Source organism: Heterodontus francisci, chromosome 7, assembly GCF_036365525.1.
Source record: "Heterodontus francisci isolate sHetFra1 chromosome 7, sHetFra1.hap1, whole genome shotgun sequence".
Classification (NCBI taxonomy): Eukaryota; Metazoa; Chordata; class Chondrichthyes; order Heterodontiformes; family Heterodontidae; genus Heterodontus; species Heterodontus francisci.
In genome coordinates this window covers 63,179,373-63,187,030 of record NC_090377.1, presented here as the reverse complement: position 1 = coordinate 63,187,030, position 7,658 = coordinate 63,179,373, and positions in this window count along the sequence as shown.

Below are 7,658 nucleotides of genomic sequence, written 5' to 3'. Positions count from 1 at the left end.
TGGCTACAAGTGGATTAACCAAGCATTCACTGTGCATTCTTACAGTGGTTCAAATCAGAGAATATTCCTCACTCACGTATATGTTGCATAATATTGTGCAAGTAGTCGGCTGTTGGTGGTCAATATTCTCAGCCGCAAGACATAGCTGCAAGAGTTCCTCAGGGTAGTGTCCTAGGCTCAACCATCTTCAACTGCTTTATCAATGTCCTTCCCTCCATTATATGGTCAGAAATGGGGATGTTCACTGATAATCGTATGATGTTCAGTACCATTCACAACTCCTGAGATACTGAAGCAGTTCATGTCCATATGCAGCAAGAACTGAACAATACTCAGGCTTGGTCTGATAAGTAGCAAGTAACATTTGCACCACACAAGTACCAGGCAATGTTAATCTCCAAAACAAGAGAATCTAACCATCTCCATTTGACATTCAACAGCATTACCATCACTGAATCCCCAATTATCAACATCCTGGGGTGTTACCATTGACCAGAAACTGAACTGGACCAGCCATATAAATACTGTGGCTACAAGGGCAGGTCAGAGGCTGGGAATTCTGTGATGAGTAACTCACCACCTGACTCCCCAAAGCCTGGCCACCATCTACAAGGCATAAGTCAGGAGTGTGATGGAATACTCTCGATTTGCCTGGATGAGTGCTGCTTCAACAACATTCAGGAAACTTGACACAAAAGAACAAAGAAAATTACAGCACAGGAACATGCCCTTCGGCCCTCCAAGCCTGCGCCGATCCAGATCCTCTACCTAAACATGTCGCCTATTTTCGAAGGGTCTGTATCTCTTTGCTTCCTGCCCATTCATGTATCTGTCTAGATACATCTTAAAAGACGCTATCGTGTTCGCATCTACCACCTCCGCTGGCAACGCGTTCCAGACACCCACCACCCTCTGCGTAAAGAACTTTCCACGCATATCCCCCCTAAACTTTTCCCCTCTCACTTTGAACTCGTGACCCCTAGTATTTGAATCCCCCTCTCTGGGAAAAAGCTTCTTGCTATCCACCCTGTCTATACCTCTCATGATTTTGTACACCTCAATCAGGTCCCCCCTCAACCTCCGCCTTTCGAATGAAAATAATCCTAATCTACTCAACCTCTCTTCATAGCAAGCACCCTCCATACCAGGCAGCATCCTGGTGAACCTCCTCTGCACCCTTTCCAAAGCATCCACATCCTTTTGGTAATGTGGCGACCAGAACTGCACGCAGTATTCCAAATGTGGCCGAACCAAAGTCCTATACAACTGTAACATGACCTGCCAACTCTTGTACTCAATACCCCATCCGATGAAGGAAAGCATGCCGTATGCCTTCTTGACCATTCTATTTACCTGCGTTGCCACCTTCAGGGAACAATGGACCTGAACACCCAAATCTCTCTGTACATCAATTTTCCCCAGGACTTTTCCATTTACTGTATAGTTCACTCTTGAATTGGATCTTCCAAAATGCATCACCTCGCATTTACCCTTATTGAACTCCATCTGCCATTTCTCTGCCCAACTCTCCAATCTATCTATATTCTGCTGTATTCTCTGGCAGTCCCCTTCACTATCTGCTACTCCTCCAATCTTAGTGTTGTCTGCAAACTTGCTAATCAGACCACCTATACTTTCCTCCAAATCATTTATGTATATCACAAACAACAGTGGTCCCAGCACGGATCCCTGTGGAACACCACTGGTCACACGTCTCCATTTTGAGAAACTCCCTTCCACTGCTACTCTCTGTCTCCTGTTGCCCAGGACACCATCCAGGACAAAGCAGCCCGCTTGACTGGCACCCCATCCATCACTTTCAACATCCACCACTGACTCAGAGTGGAAGCACTGTGTACCATATACAAGATGCACTGCAGCAGCTCACCATGCCTCCTTCAACAGCACCTTCCATACCTTAGACCTTTTCCACCTAGAAGGACAATGACAGCAGACGCATGAGAAAACCACCAACTGCAAGTTCCCATCCAAGCCACACACCAGCCTGACTTGGAAATATAGCGCCATTGCTTCACTGTTGCTGCATCAAAATCTTGCAACTCCTTCCCTAACAGCACTGTGAGTGTACGCGCACCAGATGGACTGCCAGGGTTCAAGAAGGCAGCTCACCACCAACTCCTTAAGGGCAATTAGGGATGGGCAACAAATGCTGGCCTTGCCAGCGATGCCCAGATCCCATGAAATAAATTTTTTTTTAAACGGCCCTACTAGTCCATATTACAACTTATAACATAAGATGCTTTTTATAACTATGTATGAAATGAAAACCCTTCCCATTTAGATTTAGACAAATTACACAAAAGTATTTTGTCTACAACACAAACCTAAATGAAAAGGCACAAGCTACAAGTTGTAATAGGAAAACTTTGGACTCTATCCCATGGCCGAAGCAGGGAAAATAGAGACTGAGTTTAAAAATGATTCCTTAGTTATATTCTGATTTTCCCAGAAATCATTGTTACCAGCACAGCCAGTGATTTCCATTTCTCCAACCTGCAACTTTGTCAAAACAAGAACAGTCACTTTAGAATTGGGTGAGCGACTCCAGCAAATGTTGAGGTCTTTAGCAGTTAGGCAGTTCCCCAATTCTGTTGTTAGCTGCATAGCAGATCTCCTGTGTCGTTTACATCATCCACCATATATGCCATGGGACACTATATGCAAATCATTATCGAAAGTACTGCAATAACTTGATGTTGTTTTTCTGGAAACCACAGTTAAATTTTATACGCTTTCCTATAATTCCAAAATGCACCTCGTGTCCAACATGTGAACAGAACAAAATTAAAGCAGCTTACCTGTGGAAAAAAGGATAGGACCAATTCTGTTGCGGCAGGGCTCATGGGACCACTATGCTTTATCTGCAGGTAGTGCTCACAGCTGATATCATTTCTTGGAGGTCAGCTGATTTTAATCATTTCCATATGCTTCCTATGCAGATTGGCTATTGTGCAGGGAGCATTCTGCGGTTGCAGGATGAGCTGCCAGCGAGTCAGAGGAATGCCTTTGCAATTGAAGGTAAGCTGCACATTTTCCAGTTCAGCTTTTCCTGAAAATATTGAGTATTTCACCAAGGAGGAAGAGGTGCAAGTCTTCTCCTTTTGAGGAATCACTTCTGGAGGTGCTGTGAAAGAAGACATCCCTTTTTGGATCTGATCTTCAGAGAGGAGTTTGATTCAAATAGCCTAGTTGAAGATGGCAAAACAAATCACTGCTGTACCCTATGGGAGCAGCTGTGCGCGACATTTTATAGACACTTGAAGATTGTCAGAGTAAGAACACCCACACATTGGGCGGGAATTTGTTCTCCCCCAGGCATCGGGTTCCGTGGCGGTGAGACCTGAAGATAACTCCGGATGAGGCCCGCCACAGACCTTGATGTCGTGAGGGCCTGGCCTAATCCTCCAGTGTGGCATCCCCCCTCCCCCCGCCCCCCACTGCCGCTGGTGACAGGACCTCATCTCAATTAAAATATGCAAATCAATAAAATGAATACATTTAAATAGATCTTGACGGCCCGCCGCGATCTTCAGCGTCGCAGTTGGCACTCCCGTGCCTTCAAATCCCCGTCCGGGGAAATGCGGTGCCACACTAGTGGGGAGTGGGGAGGAAGTAAGATTTTCAGTGCAGCGGGGGATGGGGTCAAATAAACATAATGGGTGTCGGGGATGGTGAGAAGGGTTGACCTTTAAACTTTGTGCAGTTTGGGAGAAAGTCAGATGTAAAAAGTAAGTGTTTTGAGGGTAAGGGAAAATAGTTACTGCATTTGTTATGGGGGGGGGGGAAGGGGCGTTATAAATTTATTTATTTAATTTTGGTGTGTTACCTCTTTAAAATTTAAATGTGCTGGCATGGCTGGCTGCCCTTTAAAAATGGCGGCAATGCCTGAGCACAGGCAGCTGACGGCATTGCCGGCGATGGATAGCCCACGCCCTCTAAGTGATTGGGCGAGGTGGGTGGGGTCGTCCCGGCTGTTTAAATGAGCCGCTGCCTGGGAGATTGTGGTGGTTCTTTGGCATGTAGCCTGCCCTTTTTGAGTTCGTCACCAAGATCGGCAGTGGGCTCTTAAAATCCAGCCCATTGTCTGTATTTAATTACACGTCCTTTCAAAGAATGGCAGCAAGAGTTCACTCTGACTTCACTGAGTTATAATGCAAAGCACTAGCTAACCTTTCAGCTATTTGATATATGTACATTTATGCCCATGTTGCTACAGGGCAAACTTTGCTGCTGCCTCACAAATATGTTTCTAAGGTAGAAAATAAATCTCTCAAGTTAGCATCAGCAAGCATGCTGCCAACTCAAGTTGCTTGCATGCTACATGTTCATAGACTCACACAAAGCAGCATGTTGGCTGTATGCGGATGTCACCATGTCTGATCTTCCAAATTCCAAAATTCGGAATTCCAAGATAGTGAAGACAGACATGCAATGTGCTTTTGGAGGTCATGGTCGGTGTGCTCATGAGTCATCCTGGGCATGTTTGTACTAAAGGATGGTGCTGGGCAAGATGTTTGGTGGAAAGTGCATAGATTAGTGTCATGGGTACCAATGGGAAGGTGGGGGCAAAAATGATGAAATGATGTCGATTAGAATCCTGATAGTACTAGTTGCTTCACACCATGAGGAAGAAGTTACAGTGATCCAGCATATTCTGCTTTTCCTAGTTGGATTGTTTTCCACCATTATATACACATTCTCTGGACATTGCTACTCCATTCTGCTAATATCTACCACACTCTTCTCTCATAATCTTGGAGACCTTCCAGCCATGGAAAATAGCGCTTCCCTCCTTCATTAAACATCCTGTAGCAATACTTTGATGCTGTCATTGTTAAAGCAGGGAGGAGCTTTGATTCTTGTCCCACTTCTGCTGGACACGACAGCCTTCTACAGAAACAGACGTGGAACTAATGCAGGCAGCCATGAAAAACCTTTCCAAATTAGACTGTCATAATGAACATAGACAATCCTTTCCTCAAACTATCACAATGAACATTGTTATGAACACTCAACATTGTAACATGATTATGTTTTACACTGTGATTTTTAAAAGGTTAAGATGGAGTCCAAGAAGTAAGGTGACTTGACATCCACTCTGCCTAAGGACAAGACAGAAATCTTGGTTACCAGGGCAACAGAAAACACAGATTAAAGTTCTGTGAAAGGTCACTGACCTGAAATGTTAACTCTGCTTCTCTCTCCACAGATGCTGCCAGACCTGCTGAGTATTAATAGCACTTTTTGTTATTATTAACACAGATCAAAGATCTTTTTTTGGAAAAACTGAGACTGCTGGCTAACACCTGAAGAACAATGGGTTTCGCCCTCCCAGGCTTTCGGATCATAAACAAGGAATCAGTGATTCTGAGGATGCTAAAGTACCAGAGAGCTGTTAACACCTGGGAACAATGCAAGGCTCAGGTGGCTCTGCAGAAAACAGACTTCTGGACTTATCATATTGGAACAGGACAATGAGGTATTGACTTTTGAGTCCAGGTAAATTTAACAGAGTTTCTGAAGGCAGACAGGATGTACAGAAAACCTGCGGTGCCAGCATCAGAACAGGCTGTAAGAAAGGAAGACATCCAACGGTGGCAGCCCCGAGAGAGAGAGGTTACAACTGCTGTCGGAAGCCTGATACAGCGAAAGGCTGCAAAGACTTAAAACTGTTTTGAAAGTTGAGGATTGCGGAGAAGTAAAAGCCCAACAGGACCACCAGGAATCACCTTACTCGCGGACATCCAGGTTGGAACTGCTCGGAGAAGTGAGCGAAGAGGACATTGATTTCGTAAAGGTTTGCGAGATCCAATCCATTGCAACTGGGAGGAGTTTGGGACATTTAACTGCAAAGATTTCTCCATCAAAGCAGACTGTGTAATGTATAAGTGTGGTGTGTGAGGTTTTCAAATATTTTAGTAAGTAAAGAAAATACCTCTCTTTGTAATTTGTGGTATCAGTTACTTATAAAGTACTATTTAGCTAATGGGGATTTATTTTTGTTTAGTTGTTATAATAAAAGTCTTAACACATGAAATCTTGCTGTGTAATTCTTTAAATTGGTCGGGGGTTCATATCTCATATTTTTAACATTAACGGTCTCACTGAGGTCGTAAAAACTTAGACGTTCTTTTCCTCAGACTGTCACAATCATTGCACAATGTTTGCTCTGATAGCTCGAAGCCGTGCCACACATGCTCACGGAAATACAGGCAGGCTCAGGTACTTTCCAGCAAAGCGTATTTCCAGCGTGTTTCATATCAATTGCACTCAGGATTGGTGATCTGTGCTTTTAGCAACAAAACTCATATTTGTACTTGGTATTTCAGCTACTGAAAGCTGATACCCAAAAAGCAAATCCCAATCATTTTCAATCCTACGGCTTTAAAATAAAGTTATTGACATTAAAACCAGATATCATTAAGAAAAAATGACAAGATTTTAAAATTTAAATTGTATTAAAAGAAGATTTTATGTTTGTATTTTGTATTATGAGGAAATTAGTAAACACCATAAAGAGTCAAATATATCTGTAGGTTGGTAATTAATGGAATATAGGTTACATTGTGTTTGTATAGAAGAAGGAATAAATCATGAGGGATAGAATCATAAGTTGCATACGTCTTTCAAGTCGGTATGGTAAAGCTTGTACCTCATCAGTAACCATTGACTGACAAGTGTATGATGTATCAAAGTTGTCAGTTACAATGCAACATAAAAGTAATGGATCTGAAATAGTTTTTCTACCTTGGACGATGCCACTGGGCATATTCTATAGTGTATTGGACCATCTGGGTGCAACAGATAGAGGAAAATCAGGCAGACAGGATTGTATGTCCACAAGGAACCTCAGCCTAATTTTCTCTACATCAATTTAAATGTTCAGGAAGACAGGTGGACTACGTTATGAGCATACAAGGCTCCCCGCTTGAGTTTTCTCTTTTTGTTGCACCAGGCTATCGAAAACACCCAGTACATACTGGTACAGTAAATTCTGCCCCTTTATTTTAAGAGAGTGGTTGGGTGATAATTGGCATGGCAACTGTATATCATAGAAAATTGCTTTGGTGAACATTATTGGTCATTTTTGTGACTAAACTAAAAAAGTATTGACAGTATCGAGATTCTAGAATCTGATTGATCCCTCATTACATGGATCTCAAATCGGATTGGTTGAAGGGGCAATGGTCTTAGATCTGTGATCTGATTAGCCAAAGGGAATTTACAATAACTTCAGGGAAAACATCATCTGCTTCTATAAAATATTGTTATAATTTCCTACATAACCATAGTTACTACATTTCAGAAGTAATTAATTGTAAATGTACAACTTTGAAATATTTTTTAGAAGCATAATAAGGCATTGTATAAATGCAAGTAATATTTTTCATTCAGCATACATAGATCAGCGCCTTCATTAAATGTTTCACAAACATGGGATTCTCACTTATATTTTAGTGTGATTTTGTTTCCTTTTAATTAGTTTGAGGAATTCCAAGAGGGGAATTTCAAAACATTCAATGCAACAGTGGTAAAATAATACACAAAACTTCCTATTTGAAAAGTATGCAAAATTTTAATAAAACATTTCCATATCTACATATTTCAAAATTAATTCTGACCACAGTAGTTTTCAG